The sequence below is a fragment of the Arachis duranensis genome, chromosome 4 (assembly GCF_000817695.3).
Source record: "Arachis duranensis cultivar V14167 chromosome 4, aradu.V14167.gnm2.J7QH, whole genome shotgun sequence".
In the NCBI taxonomy this organism is placed as follows: domain Eukaryota; kingdom Viridiplantae; phylum Streptophyta; class Magnoliopsida; order Fabales; family Fabaceae; genus Arachis; species Arachis duranensis.
In genome coordinates this window covers 92,496,549-92,508,725 of record NC_029775.3, presented here as the reverse complement: position 1 = coordinate 92,508,725, position 12,177 = coordinate 92,496,549, and positions in this window count along the sequence as shown.

The window sequence follows — 12,177 nt, the reverse complement described above, 5'->3', positions numbered from 1 at the left end:
CAAACAATTTACATTTCTTGCACTCTAAGCTTCAACCATTTACATTTCTTGCAATTTAAGTTTCTGCAATTTACTTTTCTTGCAATTTAAGTTTCAGCTCTCTTATCTCTTCTGCACTCTACTTTACTGTCAATTTTCCCTCTCCCTTTTATTTTCATGCAATTTAGCTTCTCTTGGTTATGATTCACTCAAATCATAAACCGTTCGCTTAACTAAACTAACCACTTAACTAAAATTGCTCAGTCCTTCAATCCCTGTGGGATCGACGTCACCCATGTGAGTAATTACTACTTGATGCGACTCGGTATACTTGGCGGGTGAGTTTTGTGTTGGATCGTTTTCCACACATCAGCATAGAGAGAAAATCTTTAATATTCAGTGTCTTCAACTTATCCACTGGTATACTAGCAATTTTCTGCGGTAGTAGAAAAGCTCCCAGATATGTGTAAGCAAAAATTTCTGTAGATATCCCTCTAAAATCTAAGATGTTAACTGAAAAAAAAATTTCTATACATGAAGGGATCTTATTTCAACAAAAGCTCCATAAGAAAATTTATGGAATAACTTCAGTATGCCCAAAATACCAACAATCAGATAAATCAATGACTTACCTACTAGTATCTTGTCCAGACTCAACTGCAGCTTGAAGTTTGGCCGAATTACCCATTCCGGAACCTCTTGAAAATCTCACCGGTCTTTTGTGCAGAAGTACTAAGGCAAAGAAGAAACTGCATCTTGTGACTTGTCTTGTGTGGTAGTTATGGAAGGCTAGGAACTTTTTGTTTTTGAAGATAAACGCCTTTCACCCATGGAGGTCGCAAGTTCTATAGTCAATCTCACCGAAGAAAAAGCTCATTTTTTTCTCTCACCAAAGTTGATAGAGTTGATTTGATTTATTTGGTTCTTAGAAATTGTATTGTTTTTTAGTTTTTATATTTTAGCCTATTAATGTCCTCTTTTGGACTAGATTATCCTTGTTGTTGTCCTTTGTTGGACCAATCTTGTATTCGATTTCATCAATGTATGGAATATAATATCTTGCCTTTGTAAAAAAAATGTACATGCTGCAAAAAAAAAAAAAAATTCATGTCGTCACATGCTTTTCTTGCCATGCTTCAAAAGCATGGTCAAAAGAGATTAATGGCCATACTTTTATAAGGGTGGTGATTGATTAGTGATTTGGCCACATTTTAGATATACACTAGCCAAAGGGTGGCCATAGAAAGAAACAGGCACGCTTTTGAAGTGTGGCTAGTTTGTTTTCTTACCGTCACAATTTTCAAGCATGACCATATCCTCTAATTATTTGGTCACCCTAAAAAAGCTTGGCAACAAAGTTCTCACAAAAAAAATTATATTTTCCACCAATTTTTTATCCAATACACTTCTAATTTTTTTTCACTAAAGAGAACCCTGAAAAACCTCAGATAAAATACCCTCGCAACCATGGCCTCTTCATCATCGAAACCCAGAGAAAAAAAACCTAGAGCTCGATCATCCTTATAACCCTCTCTTGCAACCCTCGAAACCTTCCATCGGAGCTGCCTCTGTTGGCGCACCTTTCATCGGTATGCCCTCTCGCTTGCAAGGTCTCCCTCAAAGTTCACTCTCTCTTGCAAACCCTATCTCTGTCGACACTTACTCTGTTTTGCTCCTCCCTTAACAACTTGTAATCGGTCACTGCCTCTCCCTCAATCGTCGCTCTTCCCGCCAAGGCTCCTCCGTCATCAGCACTTGTCGTTGTCTCTCGTAACTCTTATTACCACTCGACCCTCACTATAACACAAGGTACTCATTTTTATTCTTTGTTTCTTTGTTTCAATGTATGCAAATTTGTTTGTTGTGTTACATACACTTTGGCCCTACAAAATTTGCAAAAATTGATATGTTAAAATTAATTACTCTATGAAATTGAAACATTGCTACACTATAAGAAAAAGCAGTATTTGTAACAAAAAAAATTGTTACAAAAAATCAAAATTTTGAAATGAAAGAAATTTATAACAAAAAAATTGTTATAGAGTTGTTGTAGTATGTCCCGTTACAAAAAAATTTTGTAACAAAAAATAAAACTGTTACAATATAAGTAATATTTTGTAACAAATTATTTTAATATATGATGGTTATCAATGGCTAAGAGAATGGGAGTTGAATCTTGCCTTCTTTGTACTTTTGCTTGTAACCTTACGTTCTATTGAGATTGTGATTAGAATACAGGAGAGACTTTGGTTTTGTCTCCTAACGAGGAAGGATCCAGAGCAGAGTTGCTTGCAAGAAGTCTTAAAGTAAAATGTTGCAGAGTAGAGAAATTAGAAGATATTTTATTTTTGTCTCCTATACTGAAGAACCAAAAACAAAGAAGAGAATAGAGAATGACACACAGATATATCCTGGTTTGGTTACCGAGTGCAATGTAGCCTACATCCAGTCTCCATCACAACAATGATGGAATTTCACTATCTTTTCAATAGAGTACAATCACCAATTCTCCCTAGGATCTACCCAATCTTATCTAGGACAAATCCAGATTCTAACCTAACCTGAACTTGACTAGGACTCACCCTAGTTTTTAACTGCAAAGTGCTAACCCAACTTGTAAGGGAATTCCTTGAGGATCATGACCACAAAATAGAAAAACTTATAAAGAATTTTTGAGATAACTTAGGCTTTTTCTCCAAGTATAGCTCACTACCTTTTTCCACTCAATAGCTTTTACAAACAAATCTCACCATTTGTCTTTTACCATTGAAACTTAGACAGACTAAACTGAGAAAAAGAATTACAAAATGAATACCATAAAGGAGAAGAACATAATAGCTCAGGGAGCTATGGAAACAAAAACTAGTGCTCTTTCTCTCTTGCTCAATCCTTGGTCGTTCGCCCCTACTATAGAGGAGTGAAGCTTTCAAGGCTTGAACCATCTTCATCACTTTGTTTATCTTCTTCTCCAATCAATCAAAATCAGCAGCGGTGTTCACAGATGAGAGAGAAGACAGAAGTAGTGACATGCAATCGTATCTTTCTCTTTCATATTTTTTCTTCATGCTTCTTGAATATGGGTCGTGCATCTTTACTTTGGTCCCAAGTTTGTTTCTTGACCGTAGATATCCATTAGAGCACCATTGACTTCACTTTATTTATAGTTTCCAGAACAGTGCTTGGCACATAGAAGATTTCTTCAACATTCTTTGATAAAGCACAAATAGAGAAATCACCTTTTTGTGATTTTTTTTCTAATGAGATTTTTCCTTTTGTTGTAGCCCTTCTTCTTTCTTTTCTTGCTTGAGAACGTTAACTTGCTTTTCGTTCTTCCCTTTGCCCTAACTTTAGAATTTTTCTTTTTTTTTTTCTTGTTTCAGAGAGTGATGTGATGTAAGAAAAGAGAAGAGAGAGAAGAGAAGATTTGGCTTTTGGTGGTGTGGTGAATTTTTCAAATGAAATGGGAATTAATTCACTTAGTTAGAGACTAAGTTGGAAGCTTAGGTTTGGATAGAATCACCGGTATGGGCTTCATGCTTTTATTTGGGCCAGTTTCTTTCTTTCTTTTATTTTGCTAAGGGCTTATTTTCGTTTCAAATGAGATACTTTTGGGATGGAGCAAATAATCATTGGGCCATGATTTTGTGTGTGTTTGTGGGCCTGTATTTCATGCTTCTTGGGTCAGTTTCAATTCTTTTTGTTTTCTGCACATTAAACAAAATTATTCTCATCACAAACAATTTAATATTAATCCACTAATATTTTACTCATCATCTTAATCATAATTTAGTTCAGTAAACTCAACAATATAAAAATTAGAATTAGTTATAAAAGTGATAACAAATTTTATCCTATGAAATATTTTTTGTAATAATATAATATTTTCTATAATAAAATTTTGTTACAAAATATAATTCAGTTTTGTCATATTTTTCATTCTTTTAGTTACAAAAGGACAATATTTATTTTGTAACAATTTTAATACAAATTATACATATAATTTACCAAATTATATTATTTTTTAATTAATTAATATATTAACTAATCTACTGAGTAAATCAACTATTTATATAATATATAATAACATAGATAATTCAAACATCTTTCATTTAATTAAGATTATTTTAAAGCAAAATTGCATTAAAGTTAGTTCTACAAGTTCAACCACAATACAAAAATTCTATATAAATTAATGTTTCCACGAATCAAAATATTCTTGAGTCATGTAGTTAGCATGTTGTCATCATTTTGACACTTCTGTAAATATGAAAAACTAAACTAAAAATTAGAAATATAAAATAGCACAAATTACAATTAGAAACATAATCAAAGTATATATCAGTTTGGATCTCTCGTATGAAGATAAAAAACAAAAAAAAAAACAAAAAACAAAAAACAAACCCAGGTTCTTATGACTTGTGAGTCTATATGTAGAACGGGGGATCTATGAGGAAGGTTTATCAAGCTAGAATAATTATTACTCTTTTGGGACAGACAGAGCCTCTCTAAAGTTGAAGAGTTTCTTTTTCTCTACATTTTCTTGCATTGCTTTCTCTTCTTCTTTGTTTGAATCAATGATATCATTCCAAGGTGTGAATAATATCATCATATACCTTATTCATTTATTGGCTCCTATCTGGTATTTATCAAATTAGACTGTCCATTATTAACAATCATAGGGCATGTAGTAGGTGTTGTCTTAAATCGACCATTCAACTTGTATGATGTAATCCCAGTTTTCACTTCCCGGATATTGCTAACTTATGTGTCTTACTAAACTTGCATATTCCAAAATTTTCCTCTCTACGGTTCAACTTTTAAATTTACTCATTCCAATAGTTAACTTAGACACTGCCTTATGTTATGAAAAAGTGTTCTATCTAAATTTACAATCCAGTAGTGACTCAATCAGAGAAATTTTGTAGAACACTATTTTTGTCAAGGTAGGGTTTATTACATGGGATGCCAAAGACTTATTTAAATTTTGCATACTCATTTATTGCATTCTTATATAGACAATAAAACTTATTTGCATATATTTTACATGTGCGGAATAGTTAAATCAAGAAAAGATGACCAGCTGACTGCGTGTGAAGTATTATTGTTTCACCACGAAGATATGGGCATACCCTGAGAAATTACTAAGCTTGGAGTTCGTCAAGGCATGTAGGGAGCAGTCAAGAAGTTATTTGATCCTATACTACATATATAGAAAAGAGCGTGCTTCTGGTGCCCCCATTGTCACCTTGTGCTCGTGCTACTAAAATCAATACAAAAATTTTAAATCAATAAATCATAAACCCTAACTACCTAAATCAGAATGATAAAATGCTACTTTATATGTTGAAATTTTAAAACAACACTACTTACCTTTTAAATGATACAAAATTGATGAACACATCAGCAATAAGATAAGATGAGCAGCACGTGCTGCTTCAATGCTGTAATAGAATAAAACTAAAAGAGATAATAAAATAACAAAATCAAAAGAATTCTACTTACCAAATTGCAGAAATATGCTAAAAAAATTAAAATCAAATAATTAGAACCAAAATCATAATAAAAAAACAAATTAAAAAAAAGCTCTAAAGAATTAACAATGAGAAACACTAAAAATTTAGAAAATTTAAAATTACAAGAGGTTTTTATATTTCTGAAATTCAACAGAAGAGGGAGAAGGAGTTTGAACTTCAACGCGCGAAGGAGATGGCTGAACAAATGACTAAACAACAGCATAAGGGAGGTTGAACAACAGCAAAACAAAGATTGAATAGAAGCTTGAACACGTGATGGAATAGAGACTGAGCAGAGACTGGAGAAGCGGTAGAAGAAGCACTGCGAAGCGGCGGTGGATGCATAGCAAAACAAAGGCGGAAGCTCGGCAAAACAGAGGCAGAAGCACGACAAACAAGGGCCGAACAGATGCTTGGCGATGATGCCGAAGCAGTATGAACGCGGAAAACCAAACACGATGGCGCCTTCCCCTCCTTTCTCCCTTCTTCTTCATTCACCCTCGTTCACTTTCTCTTCTTTGTTTTCTACTTTAAAAACACTATTTATTTATCAACTTACTAATTGGTTTTAAATAACTACTTTAATTTTAAATTAGAGATAATCTAATTAGTTTTTTTAGTTCATAAATTAAATTATAAATTCTAATTTTTCAAATTAAATTATCAAATCCTCATTATTTCTTAATTACTAAAATTTTAAATAAAAAATACTTAATTATTATGGAATTTATGAGTCCAAAATAATTTTAAACTCAAAGTATCATCAATTTGACTTAAATATTTTTAGTGATATAATTTTTTGAATATAAAATTCTAAACAAATAAATCATATAACTCATCATTATTTTAATTTTCAAAAATTCGGGAACTTACATTTAATATCTTAAAACAAAATTTCTTATTAGTTACAAAAAATCTTTAAATTTTGTACATAAATAACTTGTTACAAAAATATTGTATTTTGTGACAAATTAATTTTTTGTGACAAAATATTTAGAGTTTTTGAAACAAATAGATATTTTGTTATAAAATATTTTAAATTTTTGCAACAATATTATAACATTTTATAACAAATAACAATTCAATACAAAAGTCAATATAATTTGTAACAAAAAAATTATGTTATTACAAAATATTAAAATATTTTATAACAAATTTTTTTATTATTAAAAAATATTTTTATTCTGCAACAATAACTAATTATTATTACAAAAAAACTATAATTTATAACAATTTTAATTTTGATACAAATTTTTTATTTCAAATATTCTATTTTCTTGTCATGCTTGAATATGATATCCCAAGACATATATCCATGAAAATCAAAGATGAAGTCAGTTTTTAGGTACCTGCATCAATAGAAATAATAAACCTTACAACTTGATTTAGATATATTAGAGAGAACATTGGTGTTCTGTTTGATGTATTATTCAATACCTTAATTTTATGAATAATTTATTATCCTTTATTTAACTGAATTAACCAAATTATTGATATAATTGCTAAACTGGAGAGTATTAAACCATTCATCATTAATTTTTTTTTATTTGGCAACACCTAATGTTCATAATGGATGATCACATTAATCATGAATTTTGATATTTTATAATAAAATAAGTAAAGAAAATAGATATGTGATAGTTGTTGAAATTGTAATTCATATTCATATATTAAAAATTTAAGAGTAGTTGTTATGATTTTGATTTCTAGTACTTTGTTAGAATGCTGTCATGTGATTAAAGTCTTTTTTTGTGACAAATTTATGTATGTTAGATTGATTGATTTAAAATTATATACATAATTTTTTTGTCATAATTTGAATTACTCTTTTAAACTATGCTTTAAAATTATATATGAATTTTGAAAGGTTTTATTAGGAAGATTAATAAAAAAGAAGAATAATAGATTTTTTGAGTTAATTTATAGCCACGCTTAAAAAGAGTGGTCATATTGTACAGTAGTCATCAACAGCCACACTAAAAAAATGTCGCTATAACCAAACAATTGACGCGCTTCAAAAGCATAATCATATCTTTAAATATTAACACACTTTAAAAGCATGACCGTATCTTCAACTATCGGTACGCTTCAAACACGTAGTCATATTTTTAACTATTGATACGCTTTTCAAGTGTGGGTATATGTCCACCAGAGAATACGCTTAAAAAATGTGACTATAAAGTTATACATAAAGCCACATTTTTAAAGTGTGACAATAGAAAACAGTGTGACAATAAAGTAAGCATGTCCATAGCTTAATAAAAGCGTACTGATAGAACAACCACACGCTACGCATGTCACTCCTGCAAAAGTGTGGCCACAAGTTGTGACTATGCTTTTTCTTACTTTTTAGTACACTTTAAAAGTGTATCAAAAACCTTTTTTTTGTAGTGATAATACATATATACTTGGTGTGAGGAAATAATTGTTAGACAACAAAATATGTGAATGTTATGAAATCATTTTGTTTTAAAGCATAAATTAATAGAAAATGTATGTAAATAATTATATCTTTAATATATTTTGTCATGCAAGAGTTTTTTGTTTAATTTATATATCATATTATAAAATTATTTTTTAAAAAAATTTAAACTAATAAATAAAAATACATAAATAATTATATTTAATAGTGAACCAATGACTTTGTATCCTGAATGGCTACTATGTTGATTTTATTGGTTTTAAAGTTTACACAAATAAAAGGTCAAATTTAACGCAGTTTCTTTAAATATACATAATAAAAATAGATTTCATTAATTTGATATACAATTAATTAAATCAACTTTTAAGTTGTGAGGCCTCTCCCTCTCCTTTTTTTTTTTTCCCTTCTCTCTTTTAAATGTCAGAAAGTGACAAATCTAGAATGCGACGCAGTCATGTTTAAGGGGGGAATTTTTGAGATACAGATAAGCTGACTACTGTAACCAGACAATAACTCAAAGCACGGAAACGGTGCGGATAGAGTTTTGACGATTTAAATGCGATGACTGATGAGACGGCCTTGCAAAAACGATCAACAAAAAAAGTTAAATAATAGTAAGTCAATAAATTTAGTGTTAATCTCACGTTTATTTTTTCTATATATATATATATAGGAAAATTTTATTATACAGAGCAAAAGTTGGTACAGATTTAAAGATTTGTCTACACCACACTTTTTAAAGCTACACTTTAAACCGTAACTCTTCATAAAGAAAAGCGTCACCTAATGGAAAAAAATAAATTAGAAGATTTAAGAGAAAAAATAATCAAGTTATCAAAATTAATAGATCAAAAATTAATGATTTTAACTAATGTTAACTGTAATGACACCGAATTCTTAAAATCAATACAAAATGGTTTTTCTCAAAATCTTTATTTTACTATAAGTTTTATTGAAGGACTTCAAAAACTTGAAAAAACTTATTTTTCACACGGAATTTCTAAGAAATGTTACCATAGAAATGATTCCCCACATCTTTATCATACTTTTAACCCACAATTAAATTCTATAGTAGATATGCTTGAAGAAATATTAGTATTCATAAAATTTTAAAGAAATAAAGAAAAAGAGAATCCCAAAGAAGAAAAATTTCAAAATATAATCAACATAACAGATCTAAAAGTAAAACCACCACTAAAATTATGAATATTGAAGAAAAAATAGAAGAAGTTACAATGCTTTTTAAACAATTAAAAATGGCTCAAGAAAACAATATTATGGAACAAGGATTTCAAATAGAAGAAGAATTAGTAAATTCTGAAAATATAGAAAATGAAGAACACATCCTAGATTATTCAAGTGACGAAGAACCAGCAATTCCAATACAAGTAAAAAATGAAGCTGGAACATCTAAAGATAACCAATCTCAATATAAATGGGAAACAGGTTTTGATAATTATGCTTTTAAAAAAGGTTTTATAAATAAAGATTCAAAATATACAAAAATACCATCAAAATACGTTCCTAAAATTCAGGAAATGGAAGGAGAAAGAATGCTTAATTTAGACTGTAAAAAGAATGAAATTTTTTTTTCGAAAATTGGTTGAATTCCTTTTTATTAGAAGCTTTTACTAATCCAAAGCTTAGTGATTTGTCTGGAAGAGATATTTGGAATTACATAGGATTTCATACTAAAGGAACTATAAGAGATTATATGACATCAATAGAAAACCAAATAATAGAAGATTTAGCAACAAAAATAACAGCTTATGATAAGATATTATATATAATGATGATTCTATATAAAGAATTTTTTGGAAAAAATATTATAGATCGTAAACAAGAAGTCTATAATAAAGAATATCAAGAAGCAAAAAACCATTTAGCTAATATCCAGATATATGATCTATGTAATGTGGAATCTTATATATGTGAATATAGAATACATTATTACAAATTAAAAGAAGAAGATAAAAATCATTATCTTAGTATGTATATAACAAAACTTCCATATCCTGCTAATGAATTTATAACGGGAAGATTTATAAGAGAAATAAATAGAGGGACAATTGAAAAAAAATTTTGGTGGAGCAACCGCTGCAATAAGAGAGGAAATAAAAGAGCGTTGTATGCAAGAAGCAACTCAAAAAAGATTTGCAAATATAATTAGAATCTGCTGCCAGGATAATGAGGAGATACCCCAAAAATATGGGCTTAATAAAAAATTTCAGAGAAAAAGAACATATCAATTTAGAAAAAGAAAATACTATCCAAACTGGAGAAAAAAGAGGTATTTTAGAACAAGAAATAACAATAAAAACAAAAGGTAAAAAAGTGACTATTGCTCAAATAAAAAAGAAAACTGTAAGTGCTGGTATTGCCAAGAAGAAGGACACTATGCAAATGAATGTCCGAAAAAGAAGGATAAAAAAGATCTTACTAAACAAATAGAAACTGCTAAGTCTTGTTTTATGGAACCTTTAGAGGAATCTGATGATAACCTAGACTATATTTTTGAATATGTCTCAGAAATAGACTCAGAGACTGAGTAATAATGCCACATTTATTACTATAAAAATAACAGAAAAATTTATAAATTCTTTTATAGATTCTGGAGCAACACAATGCTTTGCTAGTTCAAATATAAAACTTGATTGGAAAAAATTAAAGAAACCATTAAGAGTTAGAATAGCTGACAAATCAATACATAAAATTGACCAAAAAGCAGAGATGGTTGAAATTTTTATTCAAAATTATAGGTTCATTGTTCCATCTATATATATGTTAGATTTTGGAATGGATTTTATCATAGGAAATAACTTTTTAAGGCTATATCATCCATTCATTCAAGAATTAACATATATAGTTTTAAAAGCTCCACACGATTCTTCAATAAATCAAAAATCAAAACGTATAAAAATACCAACTACTACTATAGATAAGATCTTAAAATTTAAAATATTTTCTATATTAGAAACATGTTATTTAAATTTATACTTTCAGATAAACATTCCAAAAAATAATCTTGAAATAAAGATAGAAGAACTTTTGGATGAAGTTTGTGCTGAAAATCTTTTAGATATTAAAAATACAAATAACGAATTAGTAAGCATTAAATTAAAAGATCCTACAAAAGAGATAAATGTTCCAAATAAAATTCCTTATTCCGCAAGAAATAGAGAAGAGTTCTCTTTAGAATGTAGAGATCTTTTGGAAAAAGGAATTATAAGATTAAGTAAAAGTCCTCATGCGGCTCCAGCCTTTTATGTCAAAAACAATAATGAAATTAAAAGGGGAAAACGAAGAATGGTTATTAACTATAAGAAGATGAATGAAGCAACTATTGGTGATGCTCATAAACTTCCAAGAAAAGATTCTATTTTAGAAAAAATAAAAGGAGCGACTTGGTTTTCATCTCTTGATGCAAAATCAGGATATTGGCAACTTTGTTTAGACGAAGAAACAAAGAAATTAACTGCTTTTACTTGCCCAACAAAAGAATCAACAAGTGTGTTGCTTTATGAATGGAATGTATTACCATTCGGATTAAAGCAAGCCCCGGGTATTTATCAAAGATTTATGGAAGAAAATCTAAAAGAATTAAATGAATTTGTTTTAGTGTACATTGATGATATACTAATTTTTACAAAACAGGATAAAGAAGATCATCTTCAAAAATTATTAATAGTTTTAGAAAAATATAAAGAAAAAGGACTAGTTCTTAGCAAAAAGAAAGCAAGAATAGCAAAACAAGAAATAGAGTTTCTTGGATTAATTCTATCCACTCAAAGAAAGCTAAAACAAAGACAGTATGCAAATTCAAAGGATTAAAGAATTATGTGAAAAACTTCCAGAACTTTATATTCCAAAAGAAAATGACTACTTAATAGTAGAAACAGATGCTTCAGACATAACCTGGTCAGGATGTCTAAAAGCTAAGAAAACTGTAAAAAGTTTGGAACAAGAAAAAGAATCATTAGATTCTAAATATTCCCCAAAGGAATTACTTTGCAGGTATATTTCAGGGACTTTTACTCCAACAGAACGGAGATATACCACTCATGAAAAGAAAACTCTAGCAGCAATTAAATCTCTTAAGAAATGGAAAATTGATTTACTACCCAAAGAATTTACATTAAGGACAGATTCAAGTTGCCTAACAGGTTTCATTCGATACAATTTAAAAGTTGATTATAATCATGGGCGATTGGTAAGATGGCAATTATTTTTGTTACAATATCCAATAAAAATTGAATATATTAA